General features: G+C 34.6%; 1 protein-coding gene and 2 long non-coding RNA genes across 4 annotated transcripts in view; 2 read left to right on the top strand and 1 right to left on the bottom strand.

The window, feature by feature from the left end:
* The window catches only part of LOC141458592 (uncharacterized), a 46805-nt gene extending 32371 nt beyond the window's left edge, over positions 1–14434 (top strand). The window contains exons 7-8 of the long non-coding RNA XR_012461067.1: positions 9748–9956; positions 10031–14434. This is a non-coding gene — a long non-coding RNA (uncharacterized lncRNA). The remainder of the gene's footprint in view (positions 1–9747; positions 9957–10030) is intronic.
* Positions 1–24422, bottom strand: part of LOC141458589 (disks large 1 tumor suppressor protein-like) — a 137928-nt gene that overhangs the window by 107469 nt on the left and 6037 nt on the right. The window lies entirely within an intron of this gene.
* Positions 18250–24340, top strand: LOC141458593 (uncharacterized). Of its 2 annotated transcripts, XR_012461071.1 has the most exons (3): positions 18250–18406; positions 18482–18570; positions 24055–24340. It is a non-coding gene; the product is annotated as an uncharacterized lncRNA (long non-coding RNA). The 2 variants fall into 2 exon arrangements; XR_012461070.1 differs by lacking the exons at positions 18250–18406; positions 18482–18570 and adding an exon at positions 23467–23942.

A 24422-nucleotide genomic window follows, 5' to 3' on the forward strand; every position in this document is an offset into this window, starting at 1 on the left:
ATCAGTTATAGAGCTTTCTTTTTCCTGCAGTTAGGTGAAGAAATCATTGAATTCGGAGCGATAGAAATAGAGATATAGAGGTTTGAAATTTGAATGATTTACAAAACCCTCAAAATTTAACCTTCTTTATCTCAATAACTATCATCACTAATACAATGCTATTTCTGTCAGTTATAGAGTTTTCTTTTCCCTACAGTTAGGTGAAGAAATCATTGAATTCGGAGCGGTAGAAATAGAGATATACAGGTTTGAAATTTGAATGATTTACAAAACCCTCAAAATTTAACCTTCTATATCTCAATAACTATTTTCACTAATACAATGCTATTTCTGTCAGTTATAGAGCTTTCTTTTCCCTACAGTTAGGTGAAGAAATCATTGAATTCGGAGCGATAGTAAAAGAGATATAGAGGTTTGAAGTTTGAATGATTTACAAAACCCTCAAAATTTAACCTTCTATATCTCAATAACTATCATCACTAATACAATGCTATTTCTGTCAGTTATAGAGCTTTCTTTTCCCTACAGTTAGGTGAAGAAATCATGAAATTCGGAGCGGTAGAAATAGAGATATACAGGTTTGAAATTTGAATGATTTACAAAACCCTCAAAATTTAACCTTCTATATCTCAATAACTATCATCACTAATACAATGCTATTTCTGTCAATTATAGAGCTTTCTTTTCTTTACAGTTAGGTGAAGAAATCATGAAATTCGGAGCGGTAGAAATAGAGATATACAGGTTTGAAATTTGAATGATTTACAAAACCCTCAAAATTTAACCTTCTATATCTCAATAACTATCATCACTAATACAATGCTATTTCTGTCAATTATAGAGCTTTCTTTTCTTTACAGTTAGGTGAAGAAATCATGAAATTCGGAGCGGTAGAAATAGAGATATACAGGTTTGAAATTTGAATGATTTACAAAACCCTCAAAATTTAACCTTCTATATCTCAATAACTATCATCACTAATACAATGCTATTTCTGTCAATTATAGAGCTTTCTTTTTTTTACAGTTAGGTGAAGAAATCATGAAATTCGGAGCGGTAGAAATAGAGATATACAGGTTTGAAATTTGAATGATTTACAAAACCCTCAAAATTTAACCTTCTATATCTCAATAACTATCATCACTAATACAATGCTATTTCTGTCAATTATAGAGCTTTCTTTTCTTTACAGTTAGGTGAAGAAATCATGAAATTCGGAGCGGTAGAAATAGAGATATACAGGTTTGAAATTTGAATGATTTACAAAACCCTCAAAATTTAACCTTCTATATCTCAATAACTATCATCACTAATACAATGCTATTTCTGTCAATTATAGAGCTTTCTTTTCTTTACAGTTAGGTGAAGAAATCATGAAATTCGGAGCGGTAGAAATAGAGATATACAGGTTTGAAATTTGAATGATTTACAAAACCCTCAAAATTTAACCTTCTATATCTCAATAACTATCATCACTAATACAATGCTATTTCTGTCAATTATAGAGCTTTCTTTTCTTTACAGTTAGGTGAAGAAATCATGAAATTCGGAGCGGTAGAAATAGAGATATAGAGGTTTGAAATTTGAATGATTTACAAAACCCTCAAAATTTAACCTTCTATATCTCAATAACTATCATCACTAATACAATGCTATTTCTGTCAATTATAGAGCTTTCTTTTCTTTACAGTTAGGTGAAGAAATCATGAAATTCGGAGCGGTAGAAATAGAGATATACAGGTTTGAAATTTGAATGATTTACAAAACCCTCAAAATTTAACCTTCTATATCTCAATAACTATTATCACTAATACAGTGCTATTTATATCAGTTATAGAGCTTTCTTTTTCCTGCAGTTAGGTGAAGAAATCATTGAATTCGGAGCGATAGAAATAGAGATATACAGGTTTGAAATTTGAATGATTTACAAAACCCTCAAAATTTAACCTTCTTTATCTCAATAACTATCATCACTAATACAATGCTATTTCTGTCAGTTATAGAGTTTTCTTTTCCCTACAGTTAGGTGAAGAAATCATTGAATTCGGAGCGGTAGAAATAGAGATATACAGGTTTGAAATTTGAATGATTTACAAAACCCTCAAAATTTAACCTTCTATATCTCAATAACTATTTTCACTAATACAATGCTATTTCTGTCAGTTATAGATCTTTCTTTTCCCTACAGTTAGGTGAAGAAATCATTGAATTCGGAGCGATAGTAAAAGAGATATAGAGGTTTGAAGTTTGAATGATTTACAAAACCCTCAAAATTTAACCTTCTATATCTCAATAACTATCATCACTAATACAATGCTATTTCTGTCAGTTATAGAGCTTTCTTTTCCCTACAGTTAGGTGAAGAAATCATGAAATTCGGAGCGGTAGAAATAGAGATATACAGGTTTGAAATTTGAATGATTTACAAAACCCTCAAAATTTAACCTTCTATATCTCAATAACTATCATCACTAATACAATGCTATTTCTGTCAATTATAGAGCTTTCTTTTCTTTACAGTTAGGTGAAGAAATCATGAAATTCGGAGCGGTAGAAATAGAGATATACAGGTTTGAAATTTGAATGATTTACAAAACCCTCAAAATTTAACCTTCTATATCTCAATAACTATCATCACTAATACAATGCTATTTCTGTCAGTTACAGAGCTTTCTTTTCCCTACAGTTAGGTGAAGAAATCATGAAATTCGGAGCGGTAGAAATAGAGATATACAGGTTTGAAATTTGAATGATTTACAAAACCCTCAAAATTTAACCTTCTATATCTCAATAACTATCATCACTAATACAATGCTATTTCTGTCAGTTATAGAGCTTTCTTTTCCCTACAGTTAGGTGAAGAAATCATGAAATTCGGAGCGGTAGAAATAGAGATATACAGGTTTGAAATTTGAATGATTTACAAAACCCTCAAAATTTAACCTTCTATATCTCAATAACTATCATCACTAATACAATGCTATTTCTGTCAGTTATAGAGCTTTCTTTTCCCTACAGTTAGGTGAAGAAATCATGAAATTCGGAGCGGTAGAAATAGAGATATACAGGTTTGAAATTTGAATGATTTACAAAACCCTCAAAATTTAACCTTCTATATCTCAATAACTATTATCACTAATACAGTGCTATTTATATCAGTTATAGAGCTTTCTTTTTCCTGCAGTTAGGTGAAGAAATCATTGAATTCGGAGCGATAGAAATAGAGATATACAGGTTTGAAATTTGAATGATTTACAAAACCCTCAAAATTTAACCTTCTATATCTCAATAACTATTATCACTAATACAGTGCTATTTATATCAGTTATAGAGCTTTCTTTTTCCTGCAGTTAGGTGAAGAAATCATTGAATTCGGAGCGATAGAAAAAGAGATATAGAGGTTTGAAATTTGAATGATTTACAAAACCCTCAAAATTTAACCTTCTTTATCTCAATAACTATCATCACTAATACAATGCTATTTCTGTCAGTTATAGAGTTTTCTTTTCCCTAGAGTTAGGTGAAGAAATCATTGAATTCGGAGCGGTAGAAATAGAGATATACAGGTTTGAAATTTGAATGATTTACAAAACCCTCAAAATTTAACCTTCTATATCTCAATAACTATTTTCACTAATACAATGCTATTTCTGTCAGTTATAGATCTTTCTTTTCCCTACAGTTAGGTGAAGTAATCATTGAATTCGGAGCGATAGTAAAAGAGATATAGAGGTTTGAAATTTGAATGATTTACAAAACCCTCAAAATTTAACCTTCTATATCTCAATAACTATCATCACTAATACAATGCTATTTCTGTCAGTTATAGAGTTTTCTTTTCCCTAGAGTTAGGTGAAGAAATCATTGAATTCGGAGCGGTAGAAATAGAGATATACAGGTTTGAAATTTGAATGATTTACAAAACCCTCAAAATTTAACCTTCTATATCTCAATAACTATTTTCACTAATACAATGCTATTTCTGTCAGTTATAGATCTTTCTTTTCCCTACAGTTAGGTGAAGTAATCATTGAATTCGGAGCGATAGTAAAAGAGATGTAGAGGTTTGAAATTTGAATGATTTACAAAACCCTCAAAATTTAACCTTCTATATCTCAATAACTATTTTCACTAATACAATGCTATTTGTGTCAGTTATAGATCTTTCTTTTCCCTACAGTTAGGTGAAGTAATCATTGAATTCGGAGCGATAGTAAAAGAGATATAGAGGTTTGAAATTTGAATGATTTACAAAACCCTCAAAATTTAACCTTCTATATCTCAATAACTATCATCACTAATACAATGCTATTTCTGTCAGTTATAGAGTTTTCTTTTCCCTAGAGTTAGGTGAAGAAATCATTGAATTCGGAGCGGTAGAAATAGAGATATACAGGTTTGAAATTTGAATGATTTACAAAACCCTCAAAATTTAACCTTCTATATCTCAATAACTATTTTCACTAATACAATGCTATTTCTGTCAGTTATAGATCTTTCTTTTCCCTACAGTTAGGTGAAGTAATCATTGAATTCGGAGCGATAGTAAAAGAGATGTAGAGGTTTGAAATTTGAATGATTTACAAAACCCTCAAAATTTAACCTTCTATATCTCAATAACTATCATCACTAATGCAATGCTATTTCTGTCAGTTATAGAGCTTTCTTTTCCCTACAGTTAGGTGAAGAAATCATTGAATTCGGAGCGATAGTAAAAGAGATATAGAGGTTTGAAATTTGAATGATTTAAAAAACCTTCAAAATTTAACCTTCTATATCTCAATACGCATGATTGCAATACTTCCAAATAGGTTTATGAGCATTATGACACTTTAATGTTATGTAGGGTAGCCTCATTTACTTCTTTTACACCTTAAAACGGATATTTCTGATGAATCTTCATAAATGGAATATTTACACAATTAATATAATCTTTTTTTTGTCCCAAATAGAGAAAGAATTGAAGTCGATAAATTGAGTAGAACGTTCGTGCCAGATTTTTCTTTTTTCTTCTAAAAGTAAAAGAAAATTCTAAGAAAAATGCGTATGAATGTGGAGCTAAATTTATCATTTCCTTGTAAATAGAAGGAAACTGGGTAAAGTCGAAAGGTTTTCTTCAATGTATGAATAATAATTATTATTATTTGGAATATTCTACCGCAGGTATAGTTAATTTATATTCCTGGTAAGTTTGGTCTAATTTATTCAAACGGAACTGGAAATTGGAGAGCCAAATGGCCCTGACTAGCTTAGTGATGGTGTGTGTCTCTAGTAGTTACCACCCGGATTGGTCCTGTAGCCCCAAAAGAGGGCGAAAGCTTACTATGGACGGAGGAAAACAGGTCCAAATGTTCAAGTTAAATAAAACTGCTATGGGTAAACCTAATTCTGTGGTACTTCATCTTGGACTCTGTAGAGGGCGGATGGCGTTTCCCCATCTCTTACCTGAATTCTGGGTTTCTCTTGAGGTCATGGATAATATGAAAGAAAGTTCTACGTCCTGGGCACCGCAGCCAAAACAGGCTAGAGCCCTTTATAGTTCTGATAGAAGAAACGACCCCTTTTTTTTGAAGGTCTAGGGGGTTTGTTACGCCAGTCTTTTTTGCGTATTATCTCGACTGGTCTTCAAGTACCGGTACTTTCATAGTGTGCATCGTAATTAAGATATATCTGACAGTAAAAAAAGAAAAGTAATCGCCTATTTTTTAGCGTTGGCGGGGCTTAACGTCCAACTACCAATTAGGTGTCGTGGACGGAGGCGACTAGCAAACATACTTCACTGTAAATTTCTTTTATTAACCATTTAATAAAATCCAAGGCCTAGACCGGGGAAATCGAACCCACTAAACCAACAATACATATTAGCTTCGCAGGTCTAGCCTACATAACCGCTCGGCTACCGTGGCGCCTCATATCTGACAGTATTCTCTCAGTATAATATTGGTAAGGATTAAATATGATTTAAATAACCGGAGCTAGAAGAAAATTTGGGAGCTGTAACCTTGAGCAGTAACTGGGAGTCATAAATGTTAGAAGTAGACTTTTGATTTTCTCGGGGTCTAGAGTTGCTTTGGATTGAGCATGGTTTCCCCACACCCCGCTGACGAATAATAAACATAAAATTAATGAGCTGAAGGAAAAGGGGGAGTTTAATTGCAATCAATATTACTGGACCAAAAACTCCCCAGGGATTAAACCGAATTTCTTGAAGAACCTCATTGAATAATGAAAAATAAGATAATGTCTGCAATATCTACTTCACGTCTTCTTTTTTTTCGAGCGAGAACACTTTATAAAAGAAAGCAATATAATAAATAGTTATTGTTGAGTAGCAGGCTGCAGCAGCATTTAGAGGGGACCCGGAAGCCCAGCTGGAGTATCGACTGTCGAGCTTTCCACCTAATCCCTCCTGCAGACTGTTATATGCTCCAAGATTCCTCTCAATCCTAACGAGAAAATTGAAAAAGTACAGCTGAAAGGACTCTCTTTTCTCACACACACAATGTGAAAGAAGGCCGTTTTTTTAGCTCCCACTTATTCCCTAGGGAGCGAAAGTTTTACTATATTTATTTGAGCTTTTCATCGTCTTGAGTTATTATAGAAATGTGAGTTGAGTTATCTAGGTTTCAGATCAATTATAATCAATTTTCCAGTAACTTATCTATTTTAAATTAAGCACATTATTTAATAAATAATACGATAAATGATTGCATAATAGTGAAAAATGATTTAAAAGTAACTTAAGAAAATCTTTTACAATTTCGACAGACATAATAAAATTGCCTTACAATATTACGTCATACTTTTAATGGGAAATATTATGTCATCAATGGGTATTTTTTTTGGCGTAATGTGGCCACATTCAAACAAACAGACGCAGTGAAAGTAGATGATGCTATTAGTGAATCGAGAGGGTAATGTGTGTCAGACATTAAAGTAAAGTAAAGTTAAGTAAATGCCTATTTTTTCAGGCGGGGCTTAACGTCCAACTACCAAATTAGGTGTCGTGGACGGAGGCGACTAGCAAACATACTTTACTGTAAATTTCTCTTATTACCCATTAAATAAAATCCAAGGCTTAAGACCAGGAATCGAACCCAGTACCACAATACATATTAATATTAGCTTTGCAGCCTCTTAATCGCTTGGCTACCGTGGCGCCTGTGTGACATTATTGACGATGTTACCGGAAACGTTCTTCACAATTGCCTTCAGAAAGGAGTCAAGGAGAGTTTTAAACGTGAAACCGGAAATTTGGCTCTAGTAAGAGGAAGTGGACAAAACGTCTGGAATGAACCACACATATTTTGTTATGTGATTACATTGAGCTTGAGTTCGTTCTTCGTTCAAATGGCATTCAGTTAGATAATGGTTGGCTACACTATCCGCGAAAAAGCGGATAAGCGACCGTCATCAAATCTGGGAAATATGGTTCAGTAGCTGTGACTAACTGAACACTCCTTTAGTCCTAGAAGGACTATCCCTTCGTATAAAATTAGCCAAGTAACTCCTTTTTTCCCCTTCGTAGGGCAAGCCCTTTTATCTCTTAGCTAGGGATAGGGATGTTCTTTTCCTTCTTCTTTGCCACCTTCCCCTGTGAAGGATGCTAAAGGCAAGGGACTACAGGTTGCCTTAACATTGATGAACTAATTGAACTGTTTAACAGAGTATAACTTAATCTCAATTGTTTAGTATATACGTACTTGATTCTACGGTATTCTTGACAGACCTTGTGTAGGTAATTTGAATTATTAGTCCTAGTTCCTCTGTATCTACATTCTTTAAACGTACATTCCTTCCACATCACTTATTCACCCACTTCTTACATTCTCTACCAAAGCCTTGCAGATGATTGAATACACAATCAAAACGAGACCTGTACACATTTTTACTCGTTCCGAAATCTACCCTACAGAAATTTTACATTCCTGTGTGGAAGTGATTATTTATCATCTAATAAATTTATATTATATAAATTACACTTAACCAAAGTATTCTGGAGAGCTCTAGTCAAGTAAAACAAACGTGAGATAAAGTTTTGACACTATTCTGCTCATAAATCTTAAGTAAAAAGCTAAAAGTAATAAAACTAAATTCAAATTTTATATATAGAAGATAAAATAATATGCCCATTTAAAAGTTTGCAGTTTTTTAACATAAATTTTGCTAACTTCAAATTTAATTGGGCAAATTCTAAACTAGTTTTTGATTTAAATATCTTTCTATCAGGACTTTTCTTTTGTAAAGATCATTTTCACCATAGAAATGAAAAGTATTGCTTTTTATGTGACTTTAATGTCTTTTATTGGTTTTCCTTGACTGAGATGGAGTCACTTATGAATGTTATTGTCACAGTTTTTGCTATTTCTACTAGAAAAATCATGCAGATCTTTAATTTTGAGATGTCATTGGTAATAACCGTTCTAAAGGATCCTCTCTAAAGTGCTACTCTTGTGAAGGTTACTATCCCATCCCTGTTAAAAGTGTTGTTAAAATCGTGTTCAAAAAAAGTTTTGAACTAGGAGTATTTTTTAACTTATTTCTAATTATTAATGGTTCATTTTCCTCAAAATTAGCTTCTAGGCGTTTTGTAAAGTAATGTATATTTATACAATGTACGAGGCATGTCCAGAAAGTAAGTGTACTGAGGCTGTCACGGCCGGAGTTCGACATGTTGGCTACACTGCCGTGTAGCCTGGATTCCTCCCCTCCACAACGAGACTGGTTTGAGGTCTGTACGTTGAGAACTGTCTACGCGATAATAGGTTACTTCGTGAAAAATGTCAATCCAATCTCCCGCCAAGTGCAGGAAATACGCGGTGTCATCCGTTATCTCGTTTGGAAGGAAAAAAAACTCCGGTTGAGGTTTATAATGAGGTAAAAAACATGCATTTGGTGGATAAAGCTATGAATCGTACGAGTGTGTTCAAGGTGGTGTCAAACGAGTTTAAAAACGGTCGTACGTCTGTGCATGATGATCAGAGGAGCGGAAGATCTTCAATTATTGTGACTGACGAAATTGTGGAAAAAATCGAAAATGCGCTCCGTGACGGATTGCAGTACGTCGTACATTACTTATGGCATTTACTTATTTCAAGTAGCTGTTTCATTGTCCAAACATACATTCACCAAACTCACCAATTTATAAAAACAACTAGGAGAAACCCAAAATAAACAATCTACTCTATGCAATGTTTCCAAAGAGTTAAAGGTAATTCAATTTATAATATTGGTAGCATTGGAGTAAGATTACTCCCAAAAGGGAGTAAAATAACTTTCACTCAGAGGGTAAGAACCGCATTGCTTGCTGCCCGCAATGAAGTAATTGATACTTTGTCAGAGTGTTGTGGAAGAAGTACATTTAATTAACGTCCAGGGTATAATGAAACTCCAGTCAGCTAACTGTAATAAATCTTTAACGAAGAGATACGAACAAAGAATCCTTTTTAAAATACACCCAGCTCTAATTAAAACTTCTTTTTTTTTTTAACTCTGAATCCTTACTAAATGTTAGTGGGTTTCAATGTTATTGTCACTTTGCTGTTAAATATTTAAGGAGAGAAATTGTCTTCTCTCAATTAACCTCCGCACTTCTAACATCTGGCTTTTTCGACCTGGAACTCCCTGCTAAATATCGATTTCTTACTGAGGGCAAGTATTGCGAACGCGCAGACTTTATATTTTTGATTTCTTACCAGAAATAAATGATTCACTAAGTAATTCACTGAGTAAAGGAAATTGTTTTAGCAAGTTGGTGCAGCACAATTCAAAAATGGAAAAATCTCTGAAAATTCGACTAACAGTCAGTAGGGTGTGCGACAGTGAAGTTTTGGATAAAAATCTGTGCCAGGAGAATCCTTATTTCGAGGATGCGACCGGGGCCTGGGAGACTCTATCTCGAGATTGATACCCCCTACGCATACAGAACTGGCATGACGTTGAGTAATTGCTAAAAGGTCTACCACTTTCATTCGAATCTTTTTTTATTTTTTCAGTATTCTGTTTTTAATTTCCTGTTATTTTCTTGCAGGGATTACTAGGATGCGGTAATTTAAAAATTGGATCATGGAGAAGAATTGAGCAAGAAGGAATGTCCTCTTCTTCAGGAATGTGTAGGAATTCCTTGAACGGCCACCAACCAACATGTACACACGACCTACGGGTACGCGCACCAGTTCTCTTCCTACTTTAAAGACCACAATAGTTGGAGAATGTGGTGAAGGCAAGATATAGAAGTGGAGAAACATAGCCAAAGAAGAAGGAGGAGAGAGAGAGAGAGGCTGGTGAACGTTTAGACAGAGCGTGGGATTTACGGAGATCCTTTCAGAGAGAACTGAAGCGTTATTAATCTGCAGCAGCCTAACTCATTCTGAAAGGAGAAACTTTACCGAGCAAGACCCCGAGCGATGCCATCTACCGGATGTAGATTAAAGTATGCCAAAGAAACAACCGTCAGCTAGACAGAGATAGTTGCAAGGGAAAGAGTGGGACCAGGCGATTGCTTCAGGAGATAAATTTTCCCAAGTCTTAACCAGTCTAACCGTTTCTAATTTATGTATGAGAAGTAGAGCACATTCCCGCATGCCACACATATATTTTGGGTACACATTTATGTATTTTCTTCTAAGACGATTTAAAAATATTTGCGTGCACATATTTTATCCTAAATCAATTCTAATTAGATTAGGAAAACTCTTTCTTTGTTTTGACATAATGAAATCTTTCCCCGGATGATATTGAGGATGCAGATAGTGTCTGGGGGTGTTCAGTTGTATATAAAAAATGATGCTAACAAAATTCCTTTCTAGGTCCGGAATCGGGAACCTAAAACTCCGCAGTCGTATGCGGCAACCATATTTAAGATAAAGAGTCAAGAATAAACAAAAAATGTCACTATAACTACAGGAATAATAATATAACTTTTAGAAGCGTGATGAAATAGTTCCTCCAACATCAGTTTAAATAAATATTTTTTTGAGCAGTATGTTCCAACCAATGAGATAGGCCCGGTGTAGAACAAGTCCCAAACTCTTTGGAGACTGTAGGCAGAAAGTCACAGGAAGCTCGTATCTCCTTTATGCACTCCCATGGGACCTGACAGGAACTTGCGAAGAATATCTCTTAGCCGGATATATTACTTTACAGAATGGTTTTTCTCCCTTTTTTTGGGGAGGTTTCCTTGAAAACGGCTCCATTTTTACATTAATAACCTGGAATATCCATTACACACTGGTAGATCTAAAACTTTAAGACTTTTTTTCTCGAAGAAATGGAGAAGACGTTGGGTAGATTTCCCTCGAAGTGTCATTTCTGTATAATATATGGTCCAATTATGCACTCAGTGACAAAAAAAAACCGGACACTTATATTTATAATAAAAATAAGCCGCACATTTGTATTTATTCGTTTAATTCCAATTTTTTATCTATGTATTAATTATAACGCATGTAATAATTTACTGAATAAGTTAATTTTAATGCAATCAGATCAGAAATTCATAAGTTACAGAAAAATTATGTGAACACCGGAAAATCTTTATAGTGATAAATTGAAATTTAAGTAACAATTATTACCTTGTTGATTTCTAATACTGCGTATTACCTCCTCTGGCCCTTCGGATGGCTTCCAGCCTCCTAGGCATCGAGTAAATAAGCGACTGAATTTCATCTTGTGAAACAGCATCCCATAACTCACCAACAGCAGTTTGTAGCTGATAACATTTGTTGGGGGTGATGGAAGTTGCCTGAGGTGTCTCTTTAACAAGTCCCATAAGTTTTCAAAGGGATTCATGTCTGGAGAACGTGCTGGCCAATTCATTGTAGTAATTGAAACATCCTCCAAGTAATGGGTAACAATTCGAGCAACATGTGGTCGAGCATTATCCTGCATTAACACGAAGTTATCCCCAATAAATGGAGCAAATGGGACCACAGCTTCCTGAAGAATCTCTTCAATGTACCGTCGAGCAGTCAAAGATCCATTCTGTATAGTAATTAGTTCGGTACGGGCTTGGGTGTTGATTCCACCTCATACCATAATTGGCTGCCTTTGAAAAGGTTGGGATTCTCGCATGGTACATGAAGCATAGCTCTCACCAGGTCTTCTCCATACATGGTCCCGGCCATCTGATTGCCACAAAGCAAACCGGCACTCATCTGTGAAGAGAACAGCCCCCCATTGCTCAAGTGTCCAATGGAGACTGATTTACAAAAAGTCTCCTTTCTACTCGATGCCTCTCCAGTAGAATAGGACCTGATGCGAGACGTCTAGAGACTAAGTTATTCTTTTGAAGCCTTCTAATGACTGTCCGAGAGCTCACCCTGACATTACGGACCGTTTGTAGTTCGCTACGTATCTCGGGAGTGGTCACATGACGATTTCGCAGTACAGTAAGAGTAATAAAACGATCGTCTCTAGGCGACGTACATCGCTGTCGACCGCTACCTTCTCTTCGATCGAGACTTCCGGTGGTCCTAAGTCGTTGAAGGCCATCGTGGATGGAAGAGCGCGGCTCACCTATGACTTGAGCGATGTACCGTACGCTACGCCCTTCGTTGGCCAAAGCATCTGCCCGGGCAAGATCTTCACGACTTAAAACCATCCTTTTAGGGGAAAAAGTCAATTTAATTAAATTTTTGCAAAAATTTATGTTTAATCAAAGAATATAATTTGAAAAAATTAAAAAACTCACTTGATAAGCTGACTCAAGGAAAAAATAAAAAACCTGTTAATCCGTTTTAAACACTTTAAAAGAATAAGTATCACTGATAAATGGTAAACAACTAGTCTGCAATGATTAGTTTGAGCTCAAAGATCATTGCTAACATTTGTACCTAATTATTAAAAAAGATAAACAAATAACTACAGGTGTCCGGTTTTTTTTGTCACTGAGTGTATAATATTAAGGAAGATTTAAATAGTCCTTATAATTTAGTTTTCTTAAATAAGAATTTTTCTGCTACAATATTTGTAAAAAGATAGTCTCAAAAAATGTTCCCCGATGCCTTTTTAAGCAACGTGATTGTTGCAAAAGTTGGCTAGGGCCTGAAGTATGGAATGCCAAAGTAGTCCTTAAGCCCCCTTCTCAGAACTTTTCTCTTGTACGAGGTGTAATACGAGGTTCTACTTCTTCAGACTTCCTCACCCTTTAACTTCTCCTCTCAGAGAATGCCTACCCTGCAAAAATGTACTGGTCCCATAAATAGGGTTTTGGCGCTTTGCCTCGTCAGGGCGTCGGCCCTTCCTCGACGAAGTTTCCTGGTTTCCAAAGTAGCGGTAGTTCTTGGCCAAAAAAAAGGAAAAAAAAAAAAAACACCAGCTCCAGTGTTTACTCCGGTGTCCTCGACCCATTCGTGTACCTTATAAAAAATTTGATATTTACTTTCTTTCTCTTACTGCTGGTTGTAGAAAGTATTGAAATCGTGCAGATGTCACGAATTGACATGGTTTGAGTTTTCTTTTCTTTTAATCATCTAAAAAATCTTTCCAGGAAAATACATCTTAATGTTACAGTAAAAAATTTAAAGTTTAAGAAGCCTCCGATTTGTTTGTTTCTTTCAAATCTTCCATAATATCTTCTATGTAAAGTTTGTTAGCGTATGTGTTTGTGGTTAAACTGTTAACGCCCGCTGCCAGCTAGCTATAGGCAAAGGAGCTCTTTAAGCGGTAAGGTTTTTAGTCAAGTTCGGCTGATAAGGCACGGCGGTTGATGTCATATAGGAGATTTGCTAGCGCTGATATTAAATTGAAAATGAGATTATCCTTAAAACAAAACTTGAAGTAAATTTAACTTGTTTTGGATATAGTCAACTTTTCTTGAATACAAAAACTATTATCCAAAATAGTATCAGTATGCTAAACTATTCAATTTTTCTGCTTACATCCTTTTTTCCCACAATTCATCACTCTCAGACCACCACACTGACGTTACTCTTTTCTTTCATTCAGATCCTATATTTCCTCTTATACCGTACATCTTAGAACACCTTTAGAGAAATGTTGCCAAGCTTACGAAAAATTAAATTAAGCGTAGAAAATCATTCTCTACCTTAAAAAAAATTTCCTTCATTCTACAACTAAATATCTAGTATAAACTCTCAGTTTTAGAGAAAGTATGTTAACTGAAAGATTCCTCCTTGCTAATTTTATAAAGTTTTATCCCAGAATTTTTAGCTAAAATGGAACAGGATAATTTTTTATTTAAAACGACTCTACCAACCAACTTATTTACATATTTTAAGAACTTTTATTTAAAATAAAATTTAGCAGAAATTCGTCTTCTTAAGAATTTGGAATTCTGCCTTAAGAATAAATTTTTATTCTTAGTTACCAGAAATCTCTTCAACTAGTCCTTACATTAAGGGCAGCTAAGTAAATATTGTAAAATGCAAATAAATGTATGAACTTTTTTAAAAAAGTATATTTCTAAAATGGAATAAGGATCTCATTTGGTTGGCATTAATTTTTTAAAAGCTTCTTCTTTAATTGCAAATCGTCTTTCTCTTGCCGCCTTTAACGTAATTAAATTTTCATGAAACTCAGAGTTTGTGCTAAAAAGATTACTAGTTTTTATAGTACAAATAATTAACAAATTATTCACTACAAATAATAATAATAGTAATTACATTACATGAAAATAATGTTTTAAATGATAACTTAATCTAACCTCTACCCAGAACCGTTTTAAAAGGGATTTTACGTCGACGAAATGCTTCAGATAAAACTAATAAACCTACCTGATGTTTTACTTTTAATGCATTTAAAATTTAAAGAAAATTGAAAAAGTAGAAATAAAAAACTGATTCCTTAAAATTGCATTTCAATAGTTTAACCAATTTAGCCCAAATTGGGTACCCGGGTCGTTCAAAAAATAGAAGCATCAAATTCGAACTAAGATTTTTCTTATTTTCTACCATGCTGGCCACAAACCCAGACAATGTTTACCTTTTCTTTTTCTTTTTGTCAACACAATCCAGTGTTGAGGTATTTTAATAAAGTACACCCAGCCAACGGTACCAGCCACAGACTAAGAGGGACCTGGTTGATTGTTTCGCTGACAACAATACGTTCCCAAGGATTTACAGCATTGTTAAGAGAAGGAAAATTACTTTCTTCCCCCCCCTCATTACTTGGCCCCTTCTCACACACAGAGTAACCGGAAAATGTGGAAAAGCTGGAGTCAGAGGGGAGGAAAAAAATTAATATAAATAAACAGGTCACAAAAAAAAAAAAAACTCTTGAATCTGACTTCGTGGAAAGTACTGCAGAGATTTTTTGTTTTTGCCTTTCTGACAGGTGTAAATGGCTGTCTGTAATGCAGGATTAAACATGTTTAGAAATTTGGAATTTTTAGAAGAAATTGTAGGTTTGAACCCACAATAAAAAAATGTATGTGAAAGTCTTGTGGCTACCATTTTTTATTGATGTAATGTAAAATCTAGTCCTCATTTTTGTTTTCAGCTGATTACTTACCATTAAGGAGTCTGTAGAGGATGTAATATTCGAGTTATTCAGCCAACTAAAGTTTGGTAGAAGTTTCGTTGTGTTTTGAAGGAGTTACCAGCAGAGTATCTGCATTTTGTTTGGCTGTGGGTTCTTTCCTCTGCTTTAGAAAGAAAGTAATCCACCAAACTTTACTTGGAGAAGCGTAAGGAAGAAAGCAAGAAGTAAAAACATGGTTAGAATATCTAATCACACCCGACCACGGAGCCCCGGGTTGCTTCTGTAGCGCTTTCAAAGGGGAAGTAGGCACTCTATTACCATTACTATTTGTCATTTGCTGTACGCCCCTCTATTCTGCGCATTACCCTGTAGGTATTACGGGGTTACACTGACACATGGATTGGGGAAAAAGTAGCGATAATAACACTTCTTTAAAACAAAAATCCTGACAGATTGTGGCCACAGAGCCAATCAAGGGGGAATTCCTGTCAACCAGTTATTAACCTCCAAACCTGCCCAGAGTTGTGACAGTGTGTTCCTAAAAACAGGGGGCGCCAATATGTGAATACATTTGATACTAAATCAACCGGCGAAATAGCGACATATCCACAACTAATTTGTGACACGCAACTAACCCTCCATATCCTACTCAAATTATGAAAAATGGTGACGTAAAAAACTGGTTTGCTTTTTGTTTCTTGTCCAAACAGATTAGGCTATTCAAATAGTTCTGTGCGTGTATAAAAATCACAATTTTTCCCTGCCATTCGTCTTTTTCGTAGTTTGTGTGTGTGTGTTTATGGATTATAGCTTAGCAGTCTTGGGCACTAGCTCGAGCAACCTGGATATTGGGACAAATCCACCTTCCTGTTTTACTTCCAATTAGAAGCTTAATTAAAAGTTTCCTGAAATTATGGATAGAAAGAGAAATCATTAATTTCGAACAACAAACTTAGAAACGCATTAAACTTGTTTCTTCCTTGGAATCCTCGAAAACGGACTTCCCTTTAAACGCTGATTTCAGAAACACTTAACCCCCTCCTGTATAATATAAAGACACAGTATTATACTGAAATGGTACTTCAGATTTTTAGAGGGAAGCCTACCTTTAAAGCATCTCATTGATCGCTAAGTTTTTTAAGCCGAAATGGAAATCAGAAACCGATCAAAATTAAAGAAAACTGGCGCACTAGATCAGACACGAGGATGGGGCTTTATCGCCAAAAGTTATCAATGCACTCCTGTCTTGGTAATCCACGTCGAAAGTCGTAATAAATCATTGCACGAAAATTTTCACGAGTTAATTCCATTTTTTTCGCTGAGACACAATTTTCAAGTAACTGTAAACAACACAAATCGCGCTCAAATAACAATACTGAAGAAGGTTATGGTCAAAAATGTCAAACTTTCAAGTGGAAACGTCACTCAGTGTTGCCAAAGCCCAAAATATAAGTAGCGCCCCTCAATCAATGGTACTATCCAGCAGTATGAACCCTTCAAGCTTTCAATGAAATCTAAAATATTCAAACATATTCTTGTTACTGTTTATAAATAAATGCAAAGAGATAAGCTAGGAAAGAGAGCTTAAAGATAGAATTATGCAAAGGGTTAACTGCTGGTTAAAATCCCTGTTAAATAAGAAACTTACATTTATACATCCATACACTGTGGTAACATGATTAATACATAGATTTAAATATATTATGAAGAATGGTAATGACAAGAACTTCGACGTAATACTGAATACTGGAGGTAGAGAACCTCTTTCAAGTGAGAGAAATAAATTTCTATCTTCCCAATATATAAAATCTTATTTTTGGGAGGAAGAAGCTCCCCTGTTGTCAGAAGAAAATTAGAGGGATGTATCCCCCACTCTGTTTGGTTCATTTGTTCATTTGCTGGGTTTCCACTTCTCCAATTTCTTCATTACCTTATTTTCTACTTTGAGTTTCTCTCACAATGGTTTATTTATGTACTTTCACTACATCCATCACAAATGAAGTAAAAACAGACAATGTCATCTACTTACATATCGATTTTAGGCTATTTTGATTTGAGTATTAACTACATTTCACAGACTCCTTCCTTGCTTACCTGGAAAATAGGAAAAAACAAGTTTTAAGTATTTCTCTATTCAGCTATAATTATATTATTAGTTTGCTTAAATGTAGTATTGTGTTTTTTGAGCGTCAAGATAACCCAGCTAAAAAGTGTGGTTTTTCCATCATTTTGTGCCAAAAACTGAGAAAAACTAATTTTTTGATGAAAAAAAGTTGTTTCGTTTTAAAGTTACCCTGATCTGGATGTGCGTAATTAGTTTGTGAAATTTTAAAGCAAATCTTTAAAGACAAAAATCTCAAAAAAAGTAAAAGTAAAAAATAATAATAAATCCTTAAGAGTAAAGTCATAATTCTGGTCTAAAACATTTTGACCCAACATCTATTAGTTGCATTCAATTGTGAACGTAATACCTAATATCAAATTTGAACGTTTCTGCGTATTCCCTGTTCTGAGCTACATATGTACATTATTTTGATACTACACCAAATAAAAATATTCAAACCACTGGAAAATATTCAAGTTATTAATTATCTCTCTAAATATGACCTTTTATGTAGAATAGTTAATGTAGCTAACTTTGCCTTGAGTAAATCTCTCATTACGGCTTATCCTTGTCATCCTAAACAAATACAATTAAGGGCCCTTTTGTTTCAATTTGGTCTATTTACAATTGAGCAAATTGTATGGTTTATTTGTATTACCATCATTATTTGATGTGAATGCGATTTTTCCTGTGAAGATTTTTATCAAATTTACCTTTTTATACATTTATATAAAGGTAAATTTGGTTTTTCAAAGTTGCTTAACTTTAATAGAAGGTTTTTGTGAGGTTAAAATCAGTTTTCATGAAAATAATTCCAAACAGAAGCGACAGGAAGGAAATTGGGAAAAGTGAAAATCTAGTGTACGATTTTCATCACTTCTTGCTATAATTTTCCACATTTTTAAAATAAATAACTTTAATTTATTTATTTTTCAGTACAAGAGTCACTGCAGTTGAGAGGTGAGAAGTACATAATGCCATCATTTTCTTCCATTTTCATAGTTCAAGCATCGGAGAAAATTGAGGTATGGAAATTATATGTTTTGTAAAAAGTAGGAATCGAAAAGTCCAACGCTAAGCAAGTTATTTGCCTAGCTTTGTGATACACTCCAGCCAAATATTGTACTGGATGCTAGTCCCCATTTATACTTTCTATGATTTGTCGCCAATTAAAATGTTATGCGACGTATGTACATCAGTTTCCATTCTAGGTTTTAAAATGTAATGAAACATTTAATGACTTTTAATTATATGCATATTGATAATGTGTAGCGCTGCAAAATGCGGATATTTAGCTAGTATTAAATAAATGCAAAGAACAGTTTAAATAACAGATAAATATACTTAGCATTGTTATTTAGGAGCTGCATTGTAGAAACGCATTATAAATAGACACGCTACTGTTGCTACATAAACAGGAAGTCCAGAAATACAGGTGGCGATAAATTTAGAAAGTGCTGTTATCGATTTATTTAGAATAGTTAATGCAAAGTGTATTTTAACGAATGAGGATTATCTTAATATTGTGGCTACTTTTCCCAATGAATTAGAAAATTAGAATTTATTTATAACAATGTATCATCACGTGTAAGAAATAGTAAGTAATTGCCTATTTTTTCAGGCGGGCTATACGTCTAACTACCAATTAGGTGTTGTGTACGGAGGCGACTAGCAAACACACTTTACTGTAAATTTCTTTTATTAGCCATTAAATAAAATCCAAGGCCTCTAGACCGGGGGAATCGAACCCACTAAACCATCAATACATCTTAGCTTTGCAGGTCTAGCCTATAACCGCCTAACATACTTTACTGTAAATTTCTTTTATTAACCATTAAATAAAATCCAAGGCCTAAGACCGGGGGAATCGAACCCACTAAACCAACAATACATCTTAGCTTTGCGGGTCTAGCCTATAACTGCCTAACATACTTTACTATAAATTTCTCATATTAACCATTAAATAAAATCCAAGACCTAGACACCGGGAATCGAACCCACTAAACCATCAATACATCTTAGCTTTGCAGGTCTAGCCTATAACCGCCTAACATACTTTACTGTAAATTTCTTTTATTAACCATTAAATAAAATCCAAGGCCTAAGACCGGGGGAATCGAACCCACTAAACCAACAATACATCTTAGCTTTGCGGGTCTAGCCTATAACCGCCTAACATACTTTACTGTAAATTTCTCATATTAACCATTAAATAAAATCCAAGGCCTCTAGACCGGGGGAATCGAACCCACTAAACCATCAATACATCTTAGCTTTGCAGGTCTAGCCTATAACCGCCTAACATACTTTACTGTAAATTTCTTTTATTAACCATTAAATAAAATCCAAGGCCTCTAGACCGGGGGAATCGAACCCACTAAACCAACAATACATCTTAGCTTTGCGGGTCTAGCCTATAACTGCCTAACATACTTTACTGTAAATTTCTTTTATTAACCATTAAATAAAATCCAAGGCCTAAGACCGGGAATCGAACCCAGTACCACAAAACATATTAGCTGTGCAGATCTCGCCTCTTAACCTTTCGGCTACCGTGGCGCCTACAAGTAAGAATATATTTGTCCCCTAAAAGGTGACGTGACAAACAATACAAGGTATGCGTAATATATATTATTAACAATAAATTAGAATTTTCTAGATGAAGGCGGAAAAAAAACCGAAACGCCCAACATAAAGATTTTAAAATTAAAATTAGCTAAAATAGCCCAGTAAAAAGTGTTTTAAACAATTAAAATTATTTAAAAAATTTGTTCTAAGAATAACAAAACAGTCATTTATTAGTAATTTTAATAAACGGGGTCAGAATACGCTTTAAATTTCCGCTTGTGAATTCAATTAATGTATAAATAAATTAAATTTTCTAAAAACTATTCCCAGTTATATTTTTTATCATTAACGTAAAAAAAAGGATACTTGCCCTGTGAGCAACCATGGGTAAGGGAACGGTAATTAGATGAGTACTAACGCAGGAATGTTTTTAATTAGCGCACAAAGGGAGCCCTTAAATGTATGGGCGTAACCTATTTGGATGAAGTAGAGGGAGGGAATGAAACCAAGTCTGCCACCACGATGTTGAGGCAAAGCATTTTAATACATGTACGCTTTAGCGTTGTACTATGGTTAAATTGGTACTGTGCAAGTCTTGAAGTAATAAGAAACTATCGACCCACTAAAAAAAAAAGAAGAAGGGAATTTCGTGAATTGATCTAGAACATGCTTTACGGCGTTTATTCTTGTCCGGGTTTAAGGTCAATCTGTAAATTGTAGGATTCAAATCACGGGTCACCGTTTGTGGAGTTTGTTGAATTTAGGAACAAAGCATCCAATCATGTCATAACGGATTGTTTGAAGGTATGATCAAGCAAGTTCTTCAACCAGGTGAAGATAGAAGTACTGATCACCCTCAAGCTCTATTATTATTATCAGGGGCGCGCCCAGCATTTTATTTTTTCGTGGGGAGGGTTTTGGTTTGAAAAGTCCATTACTTTTTCATTTTGAAAAAGTTACACTCTGTATGTCTAAGAATATATTGACAAAATAATTTACCTCTTCAAGCTATAAAATAAACAATAATAAATGACAAGTTATTAATCATTTCTTAGTTATTAGTAATTACTTTAAAGTTAGTGAGATACTTTGACAGTTTCTAGCAGAAGGGGCAACCAGAATTATGGCGCTGATCCGAAGTATGATGTCTCATGCTAGCAGCACCTTTTTGCAACTGAGATTGCAAACGATTCCAAAGTCGCAAGTTTCTCACTGATTACATTGAGTCTGCTCTACTGATTTATCACGCCCTGCATACTTAATACAAGAAGTTGAGGCAAGCATTAAGGGTGTCCGGATGATTCTCGAGATCTAAAAACGGAATGAGACGGGAGTAGGCCTGGTCAGGAAACCTTCCTCATGTTACCCTATAAGGACTTCAACCATTTACGGCGAAGGAAATTGCATCAGAAGAACAGTTAGAATAAGACATATAGTCGTAACATTTGATGGATGATAATCTCAGACCAGAGTACGTACAGTTCATTATTAGCCATACTCGTAATTTACTACGGCATAGCGTTTGTGGGTTGGACAGAAAGAAAAAGAAAATAACAATTCACGTATTATTTCCTGTATCTTCAACTTTTATCCAAGGGTCCCGCTCTTTATGCTTACGTCTTACCAGACAGACAGTACTAAAGAGGAGCTCCACCTTGATGAAGCAAATCCCTGTCGCAGTGGGAGGGTAGACTAGCGAAACACTCAGGGAATATACCCTAAAACTTAAGTCAAATTTTTAGGCAATAAAATTCAGTTTAAAATGCACACAACACATGCATTCATATTTCTTTAAAGATGTAGAGTTAAGTCATTTAATATTATCTTAAAGATGGGATTTCCTCCATAATGTCTGTAGTATTTCTTATATTTACATTTTTTTGTAGCATATTATAGGAAAGCTTTCATAATTTCTTTCAATTTCGAGATGGGTGACCCCCCCTTAAGCCTATTTCATTTGGTAGCGCCTAAGATTTATTATTACAAATACCTTACGATACGGTTACTCTTCAACCACAAGGCTATGACAGGGGCTCAAGAGAGGCTTAGGAAAGCTTAGAGCTTAGTTTCTCCCTGTGGTGGAATAATAAAAGCTTGCAATCCATATAGAACGGTACTTTTTCCCCAGCATTGTTCTAAAGTAGATTTTCCTTGAAAAAAAAGAACAGGAGTGGTTTCGAATCACGGAAATCTAATGAGAACAAGCGCACGCCTTCCTCTCGTTATTCTCGTTTTGCTTACTTAAACCTCAAAATCTTCAAAACAAGTTTATAATATGAAAACTTATTCAATTAAAAATTTTATCTACATACTAAGTTTTTTTTTTTTTTTTTTTTTTTGGCGCATCAACTGCTGAGGTCATTAGCGCCCGGAGCTTTTTCCAGTGCACTGCCGGCCTCCGGACAGTGTTCTCTCGTTACAGACAACACTGTCCATCACCGGACAGTGAGCTGTAAGAAGCTCCTAGGAAGAGAAAATCTAAGGGTCAGCTGCTGGATTCGAACCCGGGACCTCCGCGTGGGAGTCCAGTATGCTAACCTCATAGCTAATCCCTTCCCTCATACTAAGTTTTGAGAAAATCTGAAGAGGCATTTTCGAAATAATCTTTGAAAAGTGAAAATATCATTCAGTAAAATAGTATTTACGGTTTCCGATTTTTTTTACAAATCACATTGTTAACGAAACATTTATAAGTAAAGCATTTATTTTTATTTATGTGAAACAAAACCGAACATCTTACTGATGAAGAGCTTTAGGCTGGAAACATAGTGGAGCGGCGCGCAAAGCGGCGATGATAGCGAAGAGCAAAGCGGCAAAAACAAAAACTAGAAATAGATAGAGTTGCTCTATCTTCACTTTGCTCGCCACTATGCGCGGTCCCATATGTTAACTTGTGTTTGATTTCGCCGCTTCGCTCCTCGCTATCATCGCCGCTTTGCTCGCCGCTCCACTATGTTTCCAGCCTTAGAGGGACGAATACCCATCCTCTTTTTTCTGGAGCACCCTCAATCTATTAACCTAGAAAAAAACTATGTAAATTTAAAGTTTCTTTCTGCGATCTGTTGTTTTTAAGATATTTTATTTACGGAAAATGAATATTCCTGGTCAAAACTCGAAAAGGAAACTTTGACAAAATAAAAAAAAAGCTTCAGAAAATTTGACTTGACGAAATTTTAGTAGCTCATTTAAATTATTGCTCTTCTGTGGACTAGCAGGTACTATGTGGCAAGTGCCATTGATCGAGTAATCGATTTCTTGAAAAGCTGCGTTCTTATCAAATGCCCAGTCAATATAATGTGATCTATGACCGCATTCACTCATATAAATATTAAGGGACATCAACATCTAGTACTTTAAATAATGGTTAAACCCGCAGAACTGGATAATATCACTTATTCAGCAAGTTTGTAGTGTGAGAACGAAACATCGTTGAAATTACATTCTCTACAACAAATAGATTAATAAATGTAAGTTCGAAACCAATCAGGGATACCAAAAAAAACCATGCGCGCTACGTTAAAAATCAGCTGTATTTATCATTTACTTAGTGAAAAATCAATTTTGCTAGTATAGTTCCATGACATCTTTTTAAAAAATTTTATAAAAAAAAAAAATGCTTTAAGGTTGTGAGAATTTATCCCAACCATCTCATATTAAACTTTCCCGAAACTTAGAAAAATTGGTTCGCAAACATTTTAACTGTTTACAAGAATGGAAGTCAATTTTATCAACAACAGTTTGGAAGAGGATGTTATTTTCAGTATTTATGACATCCTGGAAAATTATCGTAGCATTTAATAACCTATCAAAACTACCGGATTTTTATGATGTAATAAAAAATTCATTCTTCCATATATTACATTATTATGTTGTTTACAACCCTGCCCTCTATGTACTGAATTATTTATTTGTATTCAAACCCTTTTGCTTTTTTTGTTTAGGTAGCAGAGTATATAACGTTGACGACCAGTGAGATGATGTCACGGATGTCTTCTTCTACGCCATTAAAGTTGCAAAAAGCTACGATACAACAGCGCTATCACTTTTTATGATGGCTGTCCATGTTACTGGAGAATCGATTTGGAAGAGATGTTTTAAGGAAAGTTTTATAGGACATCGATACTATCTCAACCTGAATGTTTCTGATATGGAAGTAGACTTGTTATAGAGGTTTACTGTTGTGTGTGTATGTCTTATATATTTAAGTATACGTAATTTCAACATCGATTTGCCTTGCCTATTTCTTTTTAAATCTGTATTCAAAACTCAGTTTCTGAAATTGTCATTAATTTCTCTCACTCTGCGTCTA

This window comes from Rhodnius prolixus, unplaced genomic scaffold (assembly GCF_049639745.1).
Source record: "Rhodnius prolixus isolate KJV_2025 unplaced genomic scaffold, Rpr scaffold_5, whole genome shotgun sequence".
Taxonomy (NCBI): domain Eukaryota; kingdom Metazoa; phylum Arthropoda; class Insecta; order Hemiptera; family Reduviidae; genus Rhodnius; species Rhodnius prolixus.